We start from the raw sequence: 26,750 nt of genomic DNA, 5'->3' as shown, positions 1-26,750 counted from the left end.
ACTGATAGCTAATATATGTACTTAAAGCTACCTAAACTGAACTGAACTGAACCATACGACCGCAATTAGAAAACATCCTGAACGACTATCTACCTCATTGGAGACCCTTGGACTATTTCTGGTCAGACTTTAATCATGTATAGTCTTTCTGCTGAATGGTTAGCACATGACAAATGGCACAGAAAGCAGTGGAGGCCAATTCACTGGATGTATTCAAGAGAGAGTTAGATTTAGCTCTTAGGGCTAACAGAATCAATGGATATGGGGAGAAAGCAGGAATGGGGAACTGATTTTAGAATATCAGCCATGATCATATTGAATGGCGGTGCTGGCTCAAAGGGCCAAATGGCCTACTCCTGCACCTGTTTTCTATGTTTCTATGTTTCTATAAGCTTTTCACTGTACCTCGGTACACATGACAGTAAACTGAACTCAATTTAAACTCAACTCAAATAATTTTGGTGGTGATTCTATGCCTTTCCTGCATTTAGCATTGAAACAATATTGCATAAAGGCATATACTATATTGTTCAGCTTCATCCTAAATCCAGTGGCATGGAGCCAGTGTGAAATGAATGGCAGGTACTGAGGCAAACAAATATCAGACAAGCTCTCCTGTAAATATCCAGTTACCAGCGCCAAGTGGGGGTTTAGACCTGCTGTGGGAGACAGAATGGATGGATTTGATCTTTTATTTCTCTCCTGCATTCATCTCAGAGAGTGAAGTGACAGTTCTGGAGAATAGATAATTTTATTTTTCATTTTGCACCAAGTGACAGGTCTAAGCACATTACTGTCAGCGCTTTTGATTGACATGATTGTACAATTTCCATTTTACCAAGCCAGAGGAGCGCATAACCAGACTATAAATTTGCGGCAGGTACTTGCTAAGTCGGTGACAGAATTAAATGTATTTTAATGAAACAACAATAAAGTGTGGGAGAATTGCGAGCTTTATTGTAATGAAAGCTTTCTTCACGATGGACGTGATATGTAATACTTAATTTGATAAACAATAAAAAGTAATATTTAATTAGTTAAAAAATAATGCTAAATATGAGAGGCATATGTATGGCCAAATGTAAATTGCTGATTGCATTGTGCAGTGAATAAATTTCAGGAACTGTAGGTAGTCAGGGTCTTGAGGAGTTACCTTCATCATTAAGTAAGCCAGGAATAAAATGGAAAACACTTCCTTAGAAATGCTGTTTACTGAACTGCAGGCATATACGAATAGCTTAGTCATGGTCTGATCTTGTTTTCTCACCATTTATTTCAATCAGTTGTGTGTTGATGAAAGACAATATTCAATTTTCAAATCTTCCCTACTGATCCAGTCTTTGAAATTGTGATGATCATTAAAATTGTGTATGTGTTTATATATGTGTACAAGGGTCATGGGATTAACAGCAGAGAACCTTTTTCCCTTGTGGCAATAATGCTGCCAGATTTTGGGTATTCATCTGAATGAAGGACAAGAGATCAGAGTCAGAGAATATAGAGCATTAAAGCTCAGGAACAGGCCCTTAGCATATATATATATGTGTGAGAGAAAAAATAAATAAATATATATACACACACACATATATATATATATATATATATACGGTATATACGTGTGTATATATACGTGTGTATATATGTGTGTGTGTATATATATGTGTGTATATGTGTGTGTGTGTGTGTGTGTGTGTGTGTGTGTGTGTGTGTGTGTGTGTGCATATTTCTATATATCTACTTATCATTTTGTGTATTATATTGTTTATAGAGACTATGCGCTGCTGCAAGTAAGTATTTAATTGTTCTGTTTGGCACATATGACATTAAAAACTCTTGACTCTTGACATTGTCATTTACTTTTCCTAATTTATGGGGATGGCCAAGTACAGAATGGTCTGGCAGTGAGGAGCATGTTTGGATTTTTCTCAAGCCTTTGTGTTGTCATTGTTGAGAATGAATGGGCTGGATGAATATCCGATTGAATTGAATGAGCATTTATATTCTCTCAGGAGTGCTCAGTGACCTGAGCAGGAAGCAGGGCAGTCACACTGGGCTGACTCTTGTGGGCACGGTGGTGCAGCAGTAGAGGTGCTGCCTGACAGCGCCAGGGACCTTGGTTCGATCCTGACCTCAGGTGTTGTCTGTGCAGAATTTGTATGTTCTCCCTGTGACCATGTGGGTTTTCTCCAAGTGCACCAGTTTCCTCCAAGACATACAGGTTTGTAGGTTGATTGGCTTCTGCAGATTGTAAATTGTCCCCAGTATGCAGGATAGTGCTAGTGTACGGGGTGATTGCTGGCCGGGTGTGGACTTGGTGGGCCAAAGGGCCTGTTTTCATGCTTTATCTCTAAATTTTTAAGTCTTTAAAAACCACCTCACTAATATGGTTTTAGGCTGTGGGAGGAAATCGGAGCATTCGAGAAAAACCCAAGCAATCACAGGCAGAATGTGCAAACCACACAGACGACATCCAAGGACAGGACAAGTTTAGAGGGATATGGGTCAAACGCAGGCAGATGGGACTGGTGTAGATCGTACATGTTGGTTGGTGTGGCAAGTTGGGCCGACTGACCTGTTTCCACACTGTATGACTCTATGACCGGTTTGCACCCAAATTGTTGGATTTGATTGTGTCAAGATTTGATTGATGAAATGCCACATTTATGAAATCAGTAAATTAAAACATGAGATATGGGACCATTTATATTTAATAATAAACATAGAGTTCAAAGTAAACTGGAATCAAGTAGAAATGCAGAAATTGCATCCCAATATCTGTTCCCTGCACGGACCAAATGTAGGATAATACTACATTATCCTCATTGCTGATCATTATTCCTTCTGTCTCAAACATTAAGTGTTATATATGCTCCCAGCACAACATTAAAGAGTAATGGTTATGCACGATAATATGCCATTGAAGCTCTTTTACTGTCACTTTTGATTTATCAACTGACAAAAAAAATTGAAAGTAAGCAGAAAGTGGCGAGCATCAAGTTTCCTTTCAGTGTGATGTTGTTTTCCTCAAGGGAAACCTCAGAATGAACAACCTGCGGCGTGATTGTTCTGAAAAAATAAATTTATGATTTGCAATGATGGCCTTTATAGATTTGTGCTTTCTTTGATTATGCTGTCTATTTGGAGGTTCAATGAGTTGCTGGAATGACGATCAGCAAAATATGCCCAGGATGTGCACAGAGCCCATTAAATAACGCAAAACAATACAAATGACGTTTTCTCAGATTTGGACATTTTAACCTTTGTTTCAATGAATAAACCAGCATTCAATTTATCATTGAGAATGATCAGCCATGATCACATTGAATGGTGATGCTGGCTCGAAGGGCCGAATGGCCTACTCCTGCACCTATTGTCTATTGTCTATTGTCTATCATTGGCATTATCAGTGTCATAACCTCTGATTTCAAGGGTGCAGAGATACCTATCTAAAAATTAGATTTCTAAATAATATGCCGTGGTGCAATTGACAATGCCATGTAATTTATACATTTTAAAGGTTCACAATTGGAACTGTATGAATGATGGAATGCAAAAATTTGAATTGCTGATTCAAGTTTTAGGATCTGATTAAGATTAACAATTCCTATTTTATAGTTAACGATGGGACAGTTAATTACCACCCGATCAAGCTGTATTCAATTGAGAGGCACAATGGTGTAGGTGGGAGTGCTGCTGCCTCACAGTGGAGGGGACCCGGGTTTGATCCTGACCTTGGGTGATGTGTGTGTGGAGTTTACATGTTCTCCCTGTGACTGCGTGGGTTTCCACTGGGTACTCCGGTTTCCTTCCACATTCCAACGACGTGTGGGTTTATAAATTGATTGTCCTCTGCAACAAAAAAAATCCCTAATGTGTAGGGAATGGATTGTAATATCTTGAGCTCAGACACAGAATAACAAGTTAACTCACCGCTGTACTGTGGTTTATTTAATCATTTACAATCCTCCAACCAAAAGGTGGCGCTATTACAACTCCTTCCACCCTAATTAAAAATATATATTTCCTGGTGGACATTTTGTTTTGAATATAACCAACGGTATGAAATTATTACAATCTTGTCTGATAGTTTACTTTTATATAACCTGAATAAAATGAGGGCATCATGCCTATATGTTGCATATACAATGATATGTGGATTTCAGGAAATAACTTCACAAATTTAACCTAACCACTGGGTTTCTCCTTCTTTCTGGATATCTTCACTGACCAAAAGTTTCTGACTGTTTAGAACCACTTGGACTCATTTTGAATCGAGTCAAGCCTTCCTTTTGACCTACATTCATAGATTCCAGTCCATCAGTCAATTTTGTTTGACTGTCAACCCCACTTGAACCTCCATTTTCAGGCTGATTCAAACTCTCACTAACTTGTGTACCTTCTTGTACCATTTCTGGTTCATGGTACCTGTACTTGAGTGGTAACCCAATTATCTGACTTGTCTAATTGGTCTGATTTCAACCCTGTCTGTGCTTGCATAGGCATGACATGGTCAATGTGTACTTTTCTCACCTTTCCACTTCCAAACATCTTGACCAAGTATGTCCGTGGTCCGCACTTTCTCACTACCCTTCCAGGTAACCATTTCATCCACTTGTGATGATGGTTTTTCACCTTTACCTTCTGATTCAACTCAACACTACTTTCCTTTACTCTACTTCCGTCATGATATGCTTTTTGTTTCTCCTGTTTCTCTTCTACTGTTTGAGCCAAGTTTGGTTTCAACAGTGAAAACCTTGTTCTGGGTTTTCTTTTCAAGAACAGTTCAGCTGGTGTTTGACCAGTAGTGGTGTGAGGTGTGTTTTGATATGTAATCAGAAAGTTAGCCAGTTTGTGAAACAAAGACAACTATCTTTTCTTTGGATTTGGATTCAGCAGTTGTTTGACTAATGTACGCTTCACAATTTGCACTGTGCGTTCTGCTGCTCCATTGGAAGCGGGATGGTATGGAGCTACTCTAGTGTGTTTCACAGCATTCCCTTTCATGAATTGTGCAAATTCTTGTGAACAGAATTGTGGTCCGTTATCAGACACAATTTCCTCTGGAAATCCATAGGACGCAAACAACCCTCGCAAAATGTCTATCGTTTTGCTGGATGTCTTTTTTTTCATCGAAAACATCTCAACCCACTTGGAGTGACTATCAATCACAATGAACAATTGTTGTCCATCTAACTGTGCAAAGTCAATGTGTAATCTTTGCCACACTCTAGCCGGCCATTTCCATGGCTGTAGCGGTACTGTGGGTGGAATTTTTCCACCTGCTTGACATGTGCTATACTCTTTCACCGTTTGTTCTATGTCCTTATTTAGACCAGGCCACCATAGATAGCTTCTAGCTAGACTCTTTGTTAGACACATTCCCAAATGCTGATCATGAAGATCTTCTAGCAATTTGACTCCATATTTTTCAGGTATTACAACTCTCGCTCCCCACATGACACAACCTTGGTCTACCGAGAGTTTGTTCCTACGTACAAAGAATGGTTTCAGTTCTGCCTCTGAATTCGGCAATTTGTTTGGCCATCCATTTGTAATATATTCCTGCATTCTTGACAAAAATCGGTCAGTGCGAGTAGCCTTCCGAATGTCCCCTGATGTGATAGGTAACTCATCTACATGAGAGAAGTAAAACAAGTCCTCTCTGTTTGGGGTAACCTCTGATTCCAAAGGTAATCTAGACATGGTATCAGCATTGCTGTGCTCTGCTGCCTTACGATACTGAATATCATACTGGTATATGCAGACAATATCAATGCCCATCTTTGCATTCTGGCTGCTGCCAGAGTTGGTATGTGTGCTTTTGGATTTAGGATCACTGTCAACGGCTGGTGATCTGTCTCGATTACAAACCTTCTACCATACAAATATTTGTGAAACCTCCTAACGGCAAAAATCAATGCAAGAGCCTCTCGCTCTATTTGTGCATAATTTCTCTCACTGGCATTGAGTGTTCTAGACGCAAATGCTATTGGCCTTTCCTCTCCATTTTCTAACACATGAGAGATCACAGCACCAACACCGTATGGTGAAGCATCACATGCTAACTTCTTTGGCTTATTGACATCGTAATAAACAAGCATTGAACTCTCTGCCAACTGAGCTTTACATGACTTAAAAGCTTGATCACATTTGCGTGTCCACTTCCATGGTACATCTTTTCTCATAAGCTCATTCAAGGGATGTAAACAGGTGGACAGATTTGGCACAAACTTCCCATAATAAAGCATTAATCCTAAAAAGGATCGGATCTCAGATATATTTCTGGGAGTGGGCGCATCCTTGATCGCATCAACTTTACCCTTGGTGGGGTGTAGACCATCCTTGTCTATCTTATGACCCAAGTACTCTACCGCATTCTGAAAGAACTCACATTTCTGTGCCTTCACTCTTACACTGTGTGTTTCAAGTCGTTTGACAATAGACAATAGACAATAGGTGCAGGAGTAGGCCATTCGGCCCTTCGAGCCAGCACCGCCATTCAATGTGATCATGGCTGATCATTCTCAATCAGTACCCCGTTCCTGCTTTCTCCCCATACCCCCTGACTCCGCTATCCTTAAGAGCTCTATCTAGCTCTCTCGTGAATGTATTCAGAGAATTGGCCTCCATTGCCCTCTGAGGCAGAGAATTCCACAGATTCACAACTCTCTGACTGAAAAAGTTGAGTACCACTTCCAACCTTTAATCATGTGTCTGCCTGTCAGGGGCTGAGATGAGGATGTCATCCAAGTAACACACCACAACTTCAATTCTCTCTAGAATTTGTGTCACTACCCCTTGAAAAATCCCTGGGGCTGATAATATACCAAATGGAAGCCTATTGAACTGAAACAATCACAAATGCGTGTTAATAGTTAGTTTGGATTTAGATTTGTCATCTACACCTAACTGCAAGTAGACATTTGTCAAGTCCATTTTTGTGAAGACTTGGCCGCCTGTGGGGTGCTAAACAAGTCCTCTGCCTTTGGTAGGGTATCTGGTATGCTATCTTCATGTACCTGGTTTACGGTCACCTTATAATCCCCCCAAAGTCTAACACTACCATCAGGTTTAGGTACAACTACAATGGGTGTTGCCCATTCACTACTTTCTACCTTACCGATAATGTTCTCAGCTTCAAGTCTTTTCAGTTCTTTCTCAACCTTGTCCTTAAGAGCATACGCACAACCCATGGTTTGCAATGCGCTGGTGTCGCATCCTGCTTCATATGTACTTTCGCCATGTATCCCTTGATTGGCTCTCCCTGGTCGCTAAACACCTTCGGATTTTGCTTGATTACGTCCTACAGACACTTGAATTCTTCACGAACGAGGAATATCTCATTCCAGGTGAGCTTCAAGATCTGCAGCCAATTCCGACCTAGCAACGCAGGTTTATCTCCCTTTACAACTACGAGGGGCAACTCCGCCTGTTGCTCCTTATACCTAACTGGTACATGTACGCATCCTAACACTGGAATCTTCTCTCCAGAGTAACCACGTAGCTCGATTCGCTTCGCTTCCAAAGGAATTTGACAGCTTCTCCCAATACACAAATTCTGGAATCACGCTCAAAGATGCTCCTGTGCCGACTTCCATGCTAACATAAGCCCCATTCAACTGGACTTGCACGGGTACATTCTTTGTCTTCCGGTTTACTAGCTCATTGCTGCAGATGGTGTATATATCGAGAAACTCTTCCTCTGCCTGCAGTTGATCCACAGAATGCAGCTTACTTGTTTTTGAACCTTTTTTCTGCTTAGCCTTTCGACAAGCCTTCGCTAGGTGTCCCATCTTGTCACACGAGTAACACTCTGCCTTGAACAACGGACAAGACTGTGGTAGATGTGAGCCCAAACAGCGATAGCATGACTTTGCCGTTGTCTTGCTACCCTTCCATGGATAACGATACACTGACGTCTTTGTCGACTTATCCATCTTTAGTTTGCTGCACTGCAGCTTGTTCAACTTTTCCGCTGGTTGTCTAGAAGTTGTCCTGAGTTCTCTAGAACCCCTTTCTGCCATATCCATTGACAAAGCAGTTTTACAAGCTGTTTCAAAGGTCAGGTCGTACACCGTCATCAGCTTACTTCGGATCTGCTCACTTCTCAGTCCACACACGAAACGGTCTCTTAACGCCCGGTCTTGGAAATTTCCAAAATTACAATGAATTGATAACCTCTTGAGTGTCACGATAAAATTATTAATATCCTCCTCTGGAAGTTGGCATCTCGTTCCAAAATGATAGCTTTCAGCTATTTCTAAGGGCTTAGGGTCATAATGTTCTGTTGACTTCTTCAGAATATCCTTCAAAGGCGTGTCCTTTGGTTTGGCTCGAGCTAATAAATTCTTTACTGTATCATAAACATCGGGACCCATTTCAGTGAGAAAAATTGCTCTTTTCCTAGTTTGAGTTGCTTCATTCAACCGTCTTGATTCTGCATCAGATACTTCTACTTCAGTGATGTTATTTGCAGCAAAAAACATCTCTAAACGTTCGATGTACGCACTGAACGTTTCATGGCTTTGCTGGAACTCACCCAATCTTCCGATATATCCACTGGGCACCGCCATTTTAGATATATATATATTTTTTAACAGTCTCACAGAATTCAACTTTGTGACCCGATTTCCAGCTTTCCTTGACACCAAAAGTTATACAACCTTCTCCGTGCCTCTGTAGAATTCCTTATCTATACACACAAGTAAAGCTGGGGAATCGACGATCCCATCCTCATCGCCAATTTGTGATATCTTGAGCTCAGACACAGAATAACAAGTTAACTCACTGCTGACCGGACATGACTGCACAGCTGCACTGTGGTTTATTCAATCATTTACAATCCTCCAACCAAAGGTGGCGCTATTACAACTGGAGTAGTAATAGCGCCACCTTTTGGTTGGAGGATTGTAAATGATTAAATAAACCACAGTACAGCTGTGCAGTCATGTTCCGGTCAGCAGTGAGTTAACTTGTTATTCTGTGTCTGAGCTCAAGATATCACATGGATGAGAGAGTGGGATAACAGAACTAGTGTGAATGTGTGAATTAATTACAGCTCTTGGGGCAACTTGCAGAGGCCAATTAACCTACAAACCCGCACGTCTTTGGGATGCGGGAGGAAAAGCGGAACACCCACGCAGTCACAGGGTGGACATTCAAATTCCGCACAGACAGCATTCGAGGTCAGGATCGAACCCGTGTCTCCAGCACTGTGATGCAGCAGCTCTACCCGCTGCACCACTGTGCCACCCATTATGACGTTCATAACTTAGGAATCTGATTGAATGTTTGCCTGGTTGAGTGCAGTGGAGGGGGAGGGATGTGGGTGGAAGTGGCAGGATGACTGAAAGGGAGGTGAGCGTACTGGGGAGGGGAAAGGAGCTAGGTTAAAAGAGTGGTGGGAGATAGTGGGGGAAATGTGTATGCGCTGGGGCAGGGGAAAGAGAGAGGAAGGTAGGGGGGTATTCCTTTAAATTGGAGAATTCAATGTTCATACCATTGTGTTATAAGATACCCAAGCAAGATATGAGGTGCCGTTCTTCCAGTTTGCTTGTGGCCTCACTTTAGCAAAGGAGGAAGCTTGGGACGGAAAGGTCGGAATGGGAAGAGGAGTTAAAGTGATTTGCAAATGTGATTTCCAGCGGTCCTTGGTGACAAAATACAAGTGTTAGGCCAAAAGATCACCTGGTGTAAACTTTGTCTTGCCAATGTAAAGGAAGACACATCGAGAACATCAAATACAATTGGGATTAAAATGGGATTAATCTACATCTCCAAAGGCAGTGATTGACATCACTTTGACGGAGGGAGATACTGTCTGACTAATTTAATTGATATTTATTGAATAAATAACTAAATATATTGATGAATGTAGTGTGCATGATATGGTTTACACGGTGTTCAGTCGGACTTTTGGAAAAACTCCCAGGTGGAAGGCCATTACAAAGACTGCACCATTTGATTCAATCCATATTGGATTCAAAGTTGTCTTGATAATAGGAGACAGAGAGTGATGTGGGAATGTTGCTTTTGTGACTAGAAAGCCAATGATCAGTGGTATTGAGGATCAAAACTATCTTGATGCACATCCAAAGATCCATCAAGCTGGCAGCATTGGTAGATAGGATGGTGAAGACAACTGGGGAGCCATTCCTCAGCTACCATCTACCTCATTGGAGACCCTCAGACAATCTTTAGTCAAACTTTACTAGACTTTATCTTGCACTAAACATTAATCACTCTATCATGTATCTATGCATTGCAGATGGCTCGATTGTAATCATGTTTAGTCTTTCCGCTGACTGGTTAGCGTGCAACAAAAGCTTTTCACTGTACCTCAGTGCACATGACAATAAACTGAACAAAACTAAACGTAGCAGACCATGACCAAGTGCTGGTTAATTAAATGAATATAGATTGTTATTTATCAATATTAATCCGATATACTGGCACTTGGTGCACAGTGTGATTCTCTCATTCTGAGTCATCACAATTCTGATGGAAAAAGTAAAGTGCTGGAAGAACTCAGCAGGTCAGGCAGCATCTGTGGAGGGAATGGACAGGCGACATTGCTGTGGAGGCTAAGTCAATGGATATTTCTAAGACAGAGATAGATAGATTCATGATTAGTACGGGTGTCAAGGGGAGAAGGCAGGAGAATGGGGTTAGGAGGGAGAGATAGATCAGCCATGACTGAATGACGGAGTAGACTTGATGGGTCGAATGGCCTAGTTCTGCTCCTATCACTTATGACCTTATGACATTTCGGGTCAGGGAGATTCATACTGATTCATACTGATTCCAGCATCTGCAGTTCCTTGTGTTACCATCCTGATGGGAATATTTCACCGTTCATACATATCCCAAGTCTAAATCTTGGAACTCCCGATCTAACAACAGGTGAAATACCTCCACCAGCCGGAATTTTGGCACTTTGAGAAGGTCATGATCAGCGTTTCAAGGGCATTTAGACATAGCTAGCTAAATACTGGACATACCAGCAATAGGGACGTTCCATAAATATGTTATTTAAATGTAGAAGGGTCTCAATCAGTGAGAGTAAATCACAGGAACTTGCAACCATTTGAAGGTTACCCCAGACTCCGGTAATGTGTGATAATTGCAGATTATTTTTGAAGCTGTGAACTGCACAAGGTGAATTTCAAAAGCATCACTCATTGCAGTGGCATCTTTTAGGAAGACCATCTGTAGAATGCATTTAAAACGATCCTGAAGTACATAAAAGCAAGTATAAAAGCTGTGATGTCTGACAAATTCAAACATCCATCAAGGGAACATGGTTAGATAGATACTAACATCTTGTCTCAGCTCCCCAGCTTCAACAATTGCATAAAATTGGTACTTCACACTCAGAAGCCAGTCATGCATAAGTGTGCTTTTAAATTAATTTCCAGAGTTGGTGGGGGGATAAAATTAGAGCTCTCCTTTGTTGGTTCATACATTTTCCGTTTGATGGTTCGGTCACTAAAACTAAAAATCTCCAAATTGATGTCTAATTGGAAGTAGATTGAATCTCAGTTGGATGGTAATACTATCTGCCTCTTATCTCTGTACCCTGGGTTTTTTGTGAGGGGAAATTAACCTAACTCCAACTTGGGGCAGTACAGTGGGGTGGCACAGTGTGCAGCAGTAGAGTTGCTGCCTAACAATGTCAGAGACTCGGGTTCAATCCTGACTACGGGTGCTGTCTGTGCGAACCCATGGGTTTTCTCCGGGCCATGTGGGCCTATCTCCATGCTGTATCTCTAAAGCATAAAGTCTAAATTAGAATCCGACTCCTTATAGATATTTTGCACCTCCTGCTGAATATTCATTTGGTACAAAGAGGATAGTGTTGAGGATACTGTACAGACAGTAGCCATAGTCAGGATCGAACATGGGTCTCTGGAGCTGCAAGGCAGCAACTACTCCCCTGTGCCACTGTGATACAATAGTTTGCATTTATTGAGAAATAATCTATTGTGAATTGCCAGGCATTTATGTTATACAGTGTATTGGATCAATAACATAACGATTCAGATGTATTAAAAATTCATGTGCAACATGATATTTCACCAGCTGAACAAAAATTCTAAAGCTCAGTGCATGTGGGTTCTTAATCATCTTGGCGATCGGTAGGAACATCCTTGTTGAAGTAAGTCTTCATGCTGCTGGTGCTGACAGTAATCTGAGGTGCCTTGAAATTGTTCAGAAGAAAGGAACGTAACACCACGATCTTACCAATAATTACGCGGACAAGCATCAGCAATAACAGGTTGCATTTACTGCATCAACGATCACGGGAGAAGAAGGGATCATCTGTTGAAATGCTTAGAAACTTGCAAGTGCCAGTATGTGAGAAATGGGATCAGCATTCTGATACCAATAACACACCTTGGCTTCTGCATAATATATCAATGACTGGTTTTATATGTATAGCCATGATAAGTAATCATTAATGTTGCCATTTTTCTTCAGAGGGGCTACCCTAGATTCATCAGTTATATATTCCTGTTTATATTATCAAGCTTTCAGGAGTCCATATATAATTTAAACTGTGCTGCGCAAATTTTGGTGAATGTTAATGCACAGTGGGAGAGCAGGGGGGGGGGATGTTCCCACTTTGCATGCCCAACCTTTCTTCTACATTAAGCACCCCAGGGTTTGGTGAAGTGCTGACAGGACCTAAGTAAAGCGCATTGCTGTGGAGTCACTCGGTCTCTGAAGAGGGTCCACAAATGTGATATATTTAGTTTCCAACTGACATTTGCAATTTAATGTCAAAATCGGAACAGTTTTCTCTGTGGAATCCATGCATGTTACTGGGTTGAGAAACCAAATTAATTTTATAAACGATCCTTCCAAACTCGAGAACTGTGATTCTTTGATATTAACATTGCAGGCTAAATTTAATACAGGCCCCAGAGATAAAAAGGCCAACTGTGCAAAGACAGCACTGTGAATTCCCCAAATGGAAATTAAAATCAGTGTCATTTGGTTCAATGTAAAATCTGTGATTAAGGAACAAGTAGAAATGATCCAAGCTAATGAAGTTCATAGAATCAGAGGGGTGACCTTTTTACATAAAAGGTGGTGGGTGTATGGAACGGTCTGCCGGAGGAGGTCATTGATGCAAGGGCACTATTGCAATGTTTAAGAAACACTATTGCAATGTTTAAGAAAAGAGCTCTTTCACACCTGGAGAGGCCGGATAGCACTGTGAGAATCATGATCTTTGATTTCTCCAGTGCATTCAACACCATCCAGCCGGGGCTTCTGGGGGGCAAGCTGGAGCGCACAGGAGTGGATCACCACCTCACACCCTGGATTCTGGACTACCTCACCAACCAACCACAGTATGTGAGGTCAAAGGACCTGGTCTCGGACAGGGTGGTCTGCAGCACTGGGGTTCCGCAGGGAACAGTGCTAGCTCCATTCTTATTCACCCTGTACACTGCGGACTTCAGGCACAGCTCCGCAGACTCCTATCTACAGAAGTTCTCTGACGACTCTGCCATCGTTGGCCTCATCACGGGCGACGAGGACAGAGCGTATAGAGAACTGATCAAGGAGTTTGTGGACTGGTGCCAGCGGAACCGCCTCCAGATCAACGCGGGGAAAACCAGGGAGATGGTGGTAGATTTCCACAGGCGCAGCCAGGTCCCCCCGACACCGGTGAACATCCAGGGAATGGACATCGAGAGGGTGGATTCTTATGTACCTGGGTGTCTACCTCAACAATAAACTGGACTGGGCTGAAAACACCGATGCGCTATACAGAAAGGGCCAGAGCAGACTTTATCTACTAAGGAGACTCAGGTCCTTTGGAGTGCAGGGGGCACTCCTAAGGACCTTCTACAACACAGTGGTTGCATCGGCCATTTTCTATGGAGTGGACTGCTGGACCAGCAGCATCTCAGCAGCGGAAGGGAAGAGACTCGACAAGCTGGTCAGGAAGGCCAGCTCTGTCCTGGGTTGCCCCCTCGACTCAGTGCGGGTGGTGGGAGAGAGGAGGATGATGGCAAAGCTAACATCGCTGTTGGACAACGACTCCCACCCCATGCAGGACACTGTCACTGCACTGAGTAGCCCCTTCAGTGACAGACTCCTTCACCCCAAGTGCGTGAAGGGGAGATATAAGAGGTCCTTCCTTCCCGCTGCTGTGAGACTGCACAACCAGCACTGCTCCCAGCAGACGAGTCAACAATAACAACTAAGAACACACAGAAAACTGATGACAATTTATGCATCTTTCATTTATAATGAATGATCTCTTGCTCTCTTGCTATCCACTTTGCTGCTGTAACACTGTAATTTTCCCCGGTGTGGGACGTATAATAAAGGAATATATTATTATTATTATTATTATTATTATTATTATTATTATTATTATTATTATTATTATTATTATTATTATTATTATTATTATTATTATTATTATTATTATTATTATTATTAGTGCAAGTGCAAGTGCAGATGTTGGTATTATTATTATTATTATTATTATTATTATTATTATTATTATTATTATTATTATTATTATTATTATTATTATTATTATTATTATTATTATTATTATTATTATTATTATTATTATTATTATTATTATTATTATTATTATTATTATTAGTGCAAGTGCATGGATAGGACAAGTTTAAAAGGATATGTGCCAAACGTAGGCAGGTGGGACTGGTGTAGATGGAGCATGTTGGTTGGTGTGGGCAAGTTGGGCAGAAGGGCCTCTTTCCACACTGTATGACTCTGACTCTTTCATCACAATTTTTTCCATGAGATTCATGGCAGTTGTTATTAGAAACCCATTCAGTACACTTGACAGATTCAGTAGGTTAAACTTGATGGAATTTTATAGGTGCATTATTGAAGTTCATTTGAAAAAAAATACTGTCACAACAAAGCTTTCATCCGTGGTATTAATTATTCTAATGAACTAAACTCAAACCAACCATATTTGGCTTTCATCAAAATATTTGAATATTTCAAGTTACTGTTTGTTTAAAAATATAATTCTTTTTTGTCCAGATATATTTTTCTTCATTTGCGTTTTCTTTTCCTTCTTGAGAGCTTTTCCATACAGTTTTATGTCAATCTTACCAGACAAGGCTTCAAAATGAAAGGTTAAGTTATTGCTCATTGTTTGAGCATTGAAATGATGTAATCTATGTAATCTACCTGTGGGGAAAAAAAAGGGTGTTAAAGATCTCCTTTCCCTCGCCAACATATTAGTCTCCAAACTAACTATTTCCACGGGGAGGGGGGGGGGGGGGGGGGGGGGGGGAGAGGCAGGAAGGCAGTAAAAAAAACTGTGGGTAATCTGTGTAAAGTCTTGAAAAATCTATAAACCATCAAATGCTGCCTTCATCAGTTGGAAAGGGAAGCCAGATATTGATGCCAACCTGTCCAAAGTTTTATGGCTATGGTGATTTAGTTATGATGCTAACTTATCTATGAGTGAATGCTGATGGGAGGGCTGGTTTTTACCCTCTGACTTTGCCCTGTTAGCAACCCCCCCCCCCCCCCTCCCCCACCCCATGATTTGGGGATCAAATTGATGCAAATTGTAGAAACAAAGAACTGCAGATGTTGGTTTATACCAAAGATAGACACAAAGGGCTGGAGTAACTCAGTGGGTCAGGCAGCATCTCTGGAGAAAAAGTGTTTTTTTTCTCTCCAGAGATGCTGCCTGATCCACTGAGTTACCCCAGCCGTTCTATCTTTGGTGCAAATTGTGTTGAGCTGAAATGGGAACAAATGACAAGGCCTTCAGGTTCTGTTCCAAGCTGCAGAGCAATCTGACTTGTAAATGCATTGATGTTTTATCACAGTTGTAGAGTCATACAGCATGGAAACAGACTCTTTGTCCAACTTACCCTTGGCAACCAAGATGCCCCATCTGCACTAGTCCCACTTGTACACGTTTGGCCCATATCCCTCTAAACCGGTCCTGTCCATATGCCTGTGCAAATGTCTTCAAAATGTTGTTATAGTACCTGCCTCAATGACCTCCTCTGGCAGCTCCTTCCATATACCCACCACCCTCTGTGTGAAAATGTTGCCTCTCAGGTTCCTATGAAATGTTTGCCCTCTCACTAAGATGTAGTTCTAGTTGCCAGATATAAATCCTGGTACATTCTGCCCGACGGATCTGAAAAGATATCCTCACCGGAAGGACCACAGCAGAGGTGTGGTGGAGAGTGGGGATGGCATAAAGTGCAATAGGTTACAACGTTTGGGAAGGTCAAGACTGCTGAGCAATCTCTCAACAAGAATATTGATGATTTTGAATTCAAATTTCAAATTACGTTCATGTCTTTGGTAGAATTCATCCACAAATACGACTTAAGACATTGTTAAGACTTTAGACTTTAGAGATGCAGCCTGGAAACAGGCCCTTCAGCCCATTGAGTCCATGCCGACCAGTGATCACCCCATACACTAGTACTATCCTCTACATGGGACAATTTACAGAAACCAATTAAACGACAAACCTGCATGTCTTTGGAGGAAACCGGAGCACCTGAAGGAAACCCACGCAGTCACAGGGAGAACATATAAATTCCATACTGACAGCACCCTTAGTCAGGATCGAACCTGGGTCTCTAGCGCTGTAAGGCAGCAAATCTACCGCTGCACCACTAAGCTCCTCCTGCTATTAGTATAAAATGCAAATCGACCTCCCTTCTATTGACTCCATCTACACTTTACGATGCCTCGACGAGGCCACCAGCATAATCTAGTAATCCAGGACGAGAATCACCCCAGTCACTCCCTCTTCTCCCCTCTCCCATCAGACATGAGGTAAAGAAGTTCGAAAACATACACCTCCAGATTCAGCAGCAGTTTCTGCCCAGCTGTTATCAGGCAACTGAACCATCCTCTCATCAGCCAGAGTGTAGTCCTGACCTCCCATCTACCTCATTGGAGACCCTCAGACTATCTTTAATCAGACTTTATCTTGCACTGAACGTTGTATGCTTTATCCTTTATCTGTACACTGTGGACTGTGTAATTATGTGCAGTCTTTTCTTTGACTGGAAAACACGCAACAAAAGCGAATTAAAAATGCCAATTTAGTTTAGTCCAGATTTGAAATTTGAGACAAATACAAAAAAAAAGAAGTGATAATGGCATTTTAGCTAGCGTGGAGATCATAATTGTGTTCAGGAGCTTCAAATCATTCATCACCTTATCGACAGAAGACATGGGAAATACTGTATGTGTCTGCTTGCTAGCATTGAGAAAAAGCAGAGCTCATTGCTTGATACTTCCCTGCAAGTATTTGCATGATGTGGTGCAATAGGGCATGGTGGCGCAGCAGTAAAGTTGCTGCCTTACAACGCTTGCAGCACCGGAGACCCAGTTCGGATGCCAACTACGGGTGCCATCTGCATGGAGTTTGTACATTCTCCCCGAGACCTGCATGGGTTTTCTCCGAGATCTTCGGTTTCCTCCCACACTCCAAAGACGCACAGATTTGTTGGTTAATTGGCTTGGTAAATGTAAAAGTTGTCCCTAGTGTGTGTGGAAAGTGTTAATGTGTGGGGATCGCTGGTCGGAGCGGAAACAGTGGGCCGAAGGGCCTGTTTCCACGCTGTATCTCTAAATTAAACTAAACTAAACTATTTGGATACAGTCCTCTTTATTTCTCTTGATTGACTGGTATGATGGGCTGCAGACATAACGCGTTTAACATTAATATGGCAGTGGTAGTGCAGGAAACCATTACATTTCAGCAGGCCTATCATATAGCTGCTTTTGTACTGAAGCTAATATATATGTCCCTGATATTAGACCATTCACATAATCTATCTCACTATCAGCTCACCAAAATGCATTTGTTCATTTTAAATCACACTTTGTATGAGATTGGTTTCCGAGACCAAAAATCCAGCACACGATCAGGTGTAATACAAGAATCATTCTCTTTATAAAAGGCTTGGATTTAAGAAATGGGTCAATATGCTGCACACACTGAAGCTCAAGATGTTAGGTAGTGCCTGTAAATGTGAAATAAGCATCCCTGATTTAGGTCATTTACTGTATCTTCGATTATGGTCCCTCTTTATTTCCTCTGAGTCTGAAAACCGGGCTTGCAATGCTGCTTTCAAACAGATTGCTTGTGAATTAATCAGAAGATTAAACCGTTGGACACTCTAACAATCAGAAGTCTGAGTGAGTGAGATCAGACATGCCCTTCCTTTCAATATAAATACCTGATTTATTTCCATGAATCGTAATTTAAGGAGTCCCTACTTAAGGCTTGTCTTATTAACAGTGCCACAGAACACAGTAATTTTGACCCTGAGCAGATGCACACTTGATCTGCAGCACAGTTACACTCAGAGGACTGAGGGTGTCTGGAACGCGCTGCCTAGGGTGGTGGTGGAGGCAGATACCATAGTGGCATTGAAGAGGCTTTTAGATATGCGCGTGGACATACTGGAAATGGAGGGACATGGACCATGTGTGGGCAGTTAAAGTTAATTTATCATGGCATTATGTTCGTCCCAGACATTGTGGGCTGAAGGGCCGGTTCATGTGCTATATTTTTCTATGAGTCGGAAGGAACTGCAGAAGCTGGTTTACAACAAAGATAGACATAAAATGCTGGAGTAACTCAGCAGGTCAGGCAGCATCCCAGCATAAAAGGAATAGGTGGCGTTTTGGGCCTGTTCGTCTGAAGAAGGGTTCCAACCCGAAACGTCACCTATTCCTTTTCTCTAGAGATGCTGCCCGACCCGTTGAGTTACTCCAACGTTTTGTGTTTACGTTTCTCTGTCTTATGTTGAAAGCTTTTAATGTGTTGACTTTCATTTCGAGAAATACTATTTTTCATGAAGCTGTATGATAAAATATGGCTGCTACAATTTTAATTCTCATAACAGAAATCATATAAAGGGTTTAGCACAAAATAATTCGTCCTTTTGAATGTAAGAAAATTGAGTCAGAACCTAATTGCCTTCTGCATTCTTTTTATGGTATCACCATTTTTTGCAATATTGTCACATATTGTTTCACTAACTGTTTTGAACACAAAATGCTCAGGATAGCATTGATTTATGTTTTTCGTTTTGGTTTGCACAAACAAGCATGGTACCAACACAGCTTCACAGCGAGCCCCAAAAAAAACTATTTTCTTTATTAATAAAGAATGACTATGCCAGTGACAAGGGAAGATCAGAAAAAGGGAGACAAATTTTTCCCACTCTTTCTCCCAGAGTGGAAATGTCCAACACTAGAGGGCATAGTTACAGTATTAAGGTAGAGTGGGAAAGTTTAATGGAGATAAATACTTTACACTGAGAGTAGTGGGGCCTGGAACCCACTACCGGGTGTGATACAATAGTGGCTTTTCAGAGGCTTTTAGGTGGGCACATGAAAGTGAAGGGAATAGAAGGAATATGGATCATGTATAGGCAGATGAGATCATTTTAACTTGTCATCATGTTCGGCACAAACATTACGGGCTTTAGGGCCGATTCCTGTGCTGTGCTGTTTTATGTTCTATCACTCCAACTATGACCACTCTTGACCACTTATTTCTCCAAAATGCTTGGAAACTTGTATCTGTCGAAATGCAGGGCTCATTGAGGTCGGAAAGATTAGATTCACGATGGACAATCTGGTTCATCGATGGTCCAGAAACCATGAATTGTCCAACAGTGCCTAGAAAACACCAGTAAACCTGAGGTTTAACATCTAGCCCAAGGAAATCTATCTCAGGTTTCACATCCATAGAGATACTTTTATAAGCACCGACATGTTTGGCACTGGAGAGGGACATAGGAATGCATTAGGTGGTGCTCCTAATTGCTATTTTGATAAAAGTGGACAAAAAGTGCTGGAGTATATCAGCGGATCAAGCAGCAACTCTTGGAGAAAAAAGTATCGTGGCATTTCAGGTCGGGACCCTTCTTCAGACTGAAAGTGGGTGGGGGGGAAGATTTGGAGGCGAGAAAAGACCAGGACAAATCGGGGCCAGCAACAGATGACCTCAGGCATGTTGGTTCTCTGGTAGGCCCATTGTTGGCTAAGGAAAGTGTGATCTCAAGAGGGATACATTGTTGTGAACTGTGGAACTGGTTAAATGACTCGGGTGGGGGAAGGGGGTGGGGGGGGGGGGAGAGTGTTAGTGGAAGTAACTTAAAATGAGAGAATTCAATGTTTATACCGCTGGGTTGTAAGCTACCCAAGCGCAATATGAGGTGCTGTTCCTACAATTTGCATGTGGCCTTACTTTGGCAATGGCGGAGACCCAAGACACAAAGGTCATTATTGGAATGGGAAGAGGAGTTAAAATTGTTAGCAAGCGTGACAGCCTGTCGGCCTCTCGGCGGGACGAGCGTAAATGTTCAGCTGCGATATTATGTATGCTGGAATTCAGGCAAATATGGCCATGGGATACGGTGTGATGAAGCTCAGCTTCTTACTGTTGAATACCTTGTAGAACCACACTGTGCAGGCTCACACATGAGTTTAAATATGATATCAATACAGTGCATTCAGAAAGTATTCAGACCCCATTCACTTTTTCCACATTTTGTTATGTTACAGCCTTATTTTAAAATGGATTAAATTCATTTTTTTTAATCATCAATCTACACACAATACCCCAGAATGAAGAAATGAAAGCAGGTGTTTAGAATTTTTTTCAAAGTAATTAAAAAGATATAACTTAAATATCACATTTACATAAGTATTCAGACCCTTTGCTATGATACTCAAAATTGAGCTTATGTTCATCCTGTTTCCATTGATTATTCTTAAGATGTTTCCACAACTTGATTGGAGTCCACCAATGCTAAATTAAATTGATTGGACATGATTTGGAAAGGCACACACCTGTCCATATAAGGTCCCACAGTTGACAATGCATGTCAGAGCAAAATCCAAGCCATGAAGACGAAGGAATTGTCCTTAGACCTCCGAGACAGGATTGTGGCGAGACAGATCTGGGGAAGGGTATAAAATAATTTCTACAGCATTGCAGGTCCCGAAGAGCACAGTGGCCTCCGTCATTCTTAAATGGAAGAACGTTGGAACCACCAGGACTCTTCATAGAGCTGGCCGCCAGGCCAAACTGAGCAATCGGGGGAGAAGGGCCTTGGTCAGGGAGGTGACCAAGAACCCGATGGTTACTCTGGCAGAGCTCCAGAGTTCCTATGTGAAGATGGGAGAACCTTCCAGAGGGACAACTATATCTGCAGCACTCCACCAATCAGGCCTTTATGGTAGAGTGGCCAGACAGAAGCCACTCTTCAGTAAAAGGCACATGACAGCATGCTTGGAGTTTGCCAAAAGGCACCTAAAGGACTCTCAGACCATGAGAAACAAGATTCTCTGGTCTGATGAAACCAAGATTGAATTCTTTGGCCTGAATGCCAAGCGGCACCACTGATCAACTGGCCAATACCATATCTACGGTGAAGCATGGTGGTGGTAGCATCATGCTGTGGGGATGTTTTTCAGCGGCAGGAACTGGGGAACTAGTCAGGATCGAGGGAAAGATGAATGGAGCAAAGTACAGAGAGATCCTTGATGAAAGCCTGCTCCGGAGTGTTGTGGATCTCAGACTGTGGTGGAGGTTCACCTTCCAACAGGACAATGATACTAAGCACACAGCCAAGACAATGCAGGAGTGGCTTTGTGACTAGTCTGTGAATGTCCTTGAGTGGCCCAGCCAGAGCCCTGACTTGATCCCGATCAAACATCTCTGGAGGGACCTGAAAATAACTGTGCATCGACGCTCACCATCCAACCTGATAGAGCTTGAGAGGATCTGCAAAGAATGGGAGAAATTACCTAAATACAGGTGTGCCAAGCTTGTAGCGTCATGCCCAAGAAGACTTGAGGCTGTAATCGCTGCCAAAGGTGCCTCAACAAAGTACTGAGTAAAGGGTCTGAATACTGATGTAAATGTGATATTTCAGTTATTTCTTTTTAATTACTTTGCAAAAATTTCTAAACACCTTTTTTTGCTTTTTTTATTATGGGATATTGTGTGTAAATTAATGATAAATAAAACGAATTTAATCCATTTTAAAATAACGCTGTAACGTAACAAAATGTGGAAAAAGTGATGGGGTCTGAATACTTTCTGAATGCACTGTACACTGCCAATGTCAGAGGAATGTGCTCCACGAGGTATTGACCTTTGTAGATGAGGGATAAAATGTGTTGAACAAAACGTTTTGCGCATGAAATTTAACACCATTTTGGATTACCCATCGTATTGATTCCTGATTTGAATTAGTCAGGGAGTAAAATGTAGATTACAGTGGGTTCTCATTGTTTATTCTGTGCATAGAAAGCATATTATATTTTTGCAGTATGCTGCCATCTCAGATGCAGCTGATTACTAGCTTGTTTACATGAGAGACCTTTTTCCTCACAATCGAGACATGTTTAGTTGCAGTCCTTATTTAAAGGTGCACAGCAGTGGGAGTTTTTGATGTTCAATTTGGAAATGCATAGGAATGGGAGATGGAGATTTAGTTTATGCAAGCTATGCCTAAAGGCAGAAATCATTGTAACGTTAAACTGATAAAAAACAAAATTACCTCCAAGGATGCTGCTGACGTACTTTAGAATCCACATTTTCTACGGGTTTGATCCTGATTCACCACCCCCCCACCACCCCCCCACCACCCCTCCACCACCCCCTCCACCACCCCCCCACCCCCTCCACCACCCCCCACCCCCCCAACACCCCCCACCCCACCCCCCACCCCCCACCCCCCAACACTGCTCATCATGCTTCTTGTTCCTGTAGCTGCAAAGGGAAATAGTGGTGGCCATTGATTCCCTGGACAGCTGCCACTGGTGTGCTTCATTCCTTTGCTCAAAGAAGTTGTTGTTACTGAATGTGATGGATGGAATTAGCTTCTCCTTTCTTGGATGGTTGCTTTGTTTTAATGAGTTGTTGCATTTTACCAGCGCAGTCTGATTAATAACTGCTAACTCTTCTTCTGATCAAGTCATGGCCGACACTTGAACCTTTGAGTGCGACTTTACGCTCGATTGCTCCAGAATTAGTTTTGCAATATTAAATATTTTCCTTGACTTATATTTTAGATTTATATATCAAATCGTTCCCACTTCTTTCATCGCTACATGGTATCTCAATGTAATTACTATGCCAGAGCTATCTATCACCTATACACTGTCTTTGATTGCACTAAAAGACTTTGGCTTATATTCACTAGGTTTTTTTTGTGATGGGGGCAGGTGCTATTAATGTTTTTTTTTAAATCATTATTTTAAGGTTAGTGAGGAAAGATTTAATAGCAATCTGAGAGGTGTTTTTTTTTTACACATCGGGTAGTGAGTGTATGGAATGGTAGCCATAGGAAGTAGTTGATGCAGGAACTATATCAATGTTAAAGAAACATTTAGACAGGTACATGAATAAAATAAATTTCAAGGGATATGGGCCAAATGCAGCCAGGTTGGACTCGTGTAGATGGGACATGTTTTACCGTGTGGGCAAGTTGTGCCGATGGGCCAAGTAAGAATTTTCATGTTCCGCTGACAATTAAACACTCTTGATTGGTGACTCTTATAAGTGACACCATTACAGTTGTCAACATTATAGTTGTCATTGTAGAGGTGATTAAGTTGTTACCCAATCTAGCCCAGTATCCAGACTGCTGCAAGTAACTAAAGTCGTTACTATCATCATAATTCAGTTTAGTTTATTATTATTGTCATGTGTACTGAGGTACAGTGAAAAGCTTTAGTTTGAGTCCAGTCAAAGAAAATATGATAGATATATACAATCAAGCCATCCACAATGCACGGATAAAGGGTACAACATTTCATGAATTCATCCGTTCATAAGTTATAGGAGCAAAATTAGGCCATTTGGTTCATCAAGTCGACTCCGCCATTCAATCATGGCTGATCTATCTTTCCCTCTGAAGCCCATTCTCCTGCCTTTTCCCCATAACCCCTGGCACCCTCACTAATCAGGAATCAATCAATCTCCACCTTAAAAATATCCATTGACTTGGCCACTGCAGCCTTCTGTGACAATGAATTCCTCTCTAGTGAAAGACGTAGCATTGGTTGAGATATTCAAGATATATCACAAATAACTATTCTCCACTTTTTGCATTTTACTGGAGGCCCGCTCTCGTGTGGTACTTGCTGTAATTTCTATTATTAAAGTGGTTACTGTCTTCTGAATAAATTAACTTTGTTTGCTGCAAAATAGATTGTCCGCACTAAACTCCACTGCTTGCCCCTTCTGCAAATTCACTTGTTGACAGGGTGTAGTCAATAACTACTCCACACAACAGAGAATGTTTGGGTTGAAAGCAGGCAGAAAAACTAAATGGGGGGACATGAAGGGACAGGTGGTGCAGTAAACCCATGCATTTGTATTGATGGTGGAGCTCATCTATTTGGTGGATCTGGGGTCAAAAAGGCAGACGAAGTAACACTAATTAAATTAGGTTCTAACAACAGCATGCCAAAGAATGATGGATTTGATTGACCCCAATGGCTTTTGGCAAAGGGGGAAGTACAAAGATTTCACTACAGGGGCTATTAGGTCAAATTATTCAGTCCACCTCTTTCCATCCTTCAGCCACCTGAGTTGGGTACAGTTGGCCTTCTTACCTCAATGCAGACTGACCAACAATCGGAAAACCTGACAAATTAACCTGTGCTTTTTAAAATCTAAAATGTCCTTATTTTTGGAGCGCTAAATGAGCCGGAATACAATACATACCCAATTCCGAGAGAAGAAATAATCTCCAATCATCTGGAATGCTACTTTGAAAAGCTACTTTGAGAGAATGCCTTTAAAATTGTGTTTAGTGGACCTCTATTTGAAAGAAAGAATTTGAATTTACAAAGTTCTTTTCATGATCACTCAATATCTCAAACTGATTTTTCACAAATACACTACCTGTTAAAGATAGTCAGTGAGGAATTTGTGGGGGAAAGCAATAGACGCACAAAAAAGGGTGTCCATAAACAGTGGCAGGATGAGTTGTCACAAAACCTATTATCATGATGTTAGTCAGGGTGAAATCTCCTTCCTTGCTTTGCTCCAGGAGACTTTTGTATCCACTTCAGAGAGCAAAAAGTGTTCTAGTTTAACAGCTCACGTGAAAGACTGCATCTGCTCCAGAATTCCTTCGGTACTGTACTGAGATATCAATTTAGATTAGCCGTTAATGAAGTTAGATTATGGAGTGGGATTTGAGTTGCATATTCTTCAAGCATTTCTATTGTTGAGTTAAATCTGATACCTTGTCCCGACCCCGACCCTGACCCTTGACCCGACATAGGTGGCGGCACAGTGGCATAGCAGTAGGGTTGTTGCCTTCCAGTGCCAGAGACCCAGGTTCAATCCTGACTAGGGGTGCTGCCTGTATGGAGTTTGTACGTTCTCCCTGTGACCACATGGTTTTCTTCCAGGTTTCATCCCACACTACAAAGATGTGCAGGTTTATAGGCTAATTGGCTTCTGTAAAAAAAAGTAGGAATTGTCCCTGGTGTGTCGGACAGTGTTAGTGTACCGGGTGATCGCTGGTCGGCATGGAATCGGTGGGCCGAATGGCCTGTTTCCACGCTGTATCTCTAAAAGTCTAAAGACCCGATAATTCACCTGCAATTCTCTCCAGGGAAGGTGCTTGACCTGCTGGGTGACTCCTGCAATCTGTATCCTTTTTCACCTTGTTTATTTTATTGTTTTCAGCATGTCAGTATTCTAAAATTGGTGCAACTTTTGTTTGTGCTGGAAATTGGACGACTTCCAAGTTTTGTCACATTAACTCTCAGCAAAAGCAGGAAAACATCAGGTCAGGGCACATCTGTGGGAAGAGAAACAGAGCTAATGCTTCAGGTTGACGACCCTTTGTCAGAACTTTAAAGGAGACAAAAGAAGTTTGTTGAACAACAGGGAGATTTCTCTGACACAGACAAGCTGGCGTGACCATTTGGCTTCTCGCTAATATAAGGCAAAATGTTGATTTATGTCAGTTGAGGAGTTTGTTGCCAAGTGGAGCAAGTGTCAGCCTTGCACCAATTGTATTTTTTTTTTGTAAGTGTGGATGCAAATCACTAAATGAGCTCCATTCAAGATGCAACTCCCAGCTGCAAAGCTCAGTCTAAGGTCAGAGCTTATCTCTGGTGAGGCACCACCTACTTCCTCTTGGGCCTTTCTGATGATCTTTTCGAGCAATGTGATTGTCCCGAATCTCAAATCCTTGAACATTGTCAAGTTTTAGTTCAGAGATATGGTGTGGAAACAGGCCCTTCAGCCCACCGAGTCCATGCCGACTAACGATCCCCATACACTGTCCTATGCTGCACACAATCTCTACAGGAGCCGATTAACCTCCAAACGTGCACGCCTTTGAAATGTGGGAGGAAACTGGAGCAGCCGGGCAAAACATGCCGCGGTCACAAGGAAAACGTACAAACGCTGTACAGACAGCGCCTGTAGTCAGGGTCGAACCTGGACCTCTGGCGCTATGAGGCAGCAACTCCACTGCTGCGCCACCGTGCCGCACTTGGGCCACTGTGGCGCACAATCTCAAGTGCACAAACCTTGAATGCTTGAAAATGGGCTGGGTGCCCATGGAAACCATAAGACAATAACAAAATTATTAAAATCAGGCCAAGGTCCATGTCAGCGGCGCTTTTGGTCTGCCAAGCCTGGTGACAGTAAGCACTCTGTGGGTGTTGTTTGCCAGGCAAAGGAACAGCCTCTTCCC

General features: G+C 41.9%; 1 protein-coding gene across 2 annotated transcripts in view; it reads left to right on the top strand.

The window, feature by feature from the left end:
- The window catches only part of lsamp (limbic system associated membrane protein), a 1,629,956-nt gene that overhangs the window by 1,007,403 nt on the left and 595,803 nt on the right, over positions 1–26,750 (top strand). The gene's annotated exons all lie outside the window — the stretch shown is intronic.

This window comes from Rhinoraja longicauda, chromosome 12 (genome assembly GCF_053455715.1).
Source record: "Rhinoraja longicauda isolate Sanriku21f chromosome 12, sRhiLon1.1, whole genome shotgun sequence".
NCBI classification, from domain to species: domain Eukaryota; kingdom Metazoa; phylum Chordata; class Chondrichthyes; order Rajiformes; family Arhynchobatidae; genus Rhinoraja; species Rhinoraja longicauda.
Note: the sequence above shows the minus strand (reverse complement) of the source record. Positions and strands in the feature narration are given on the sequence as shown.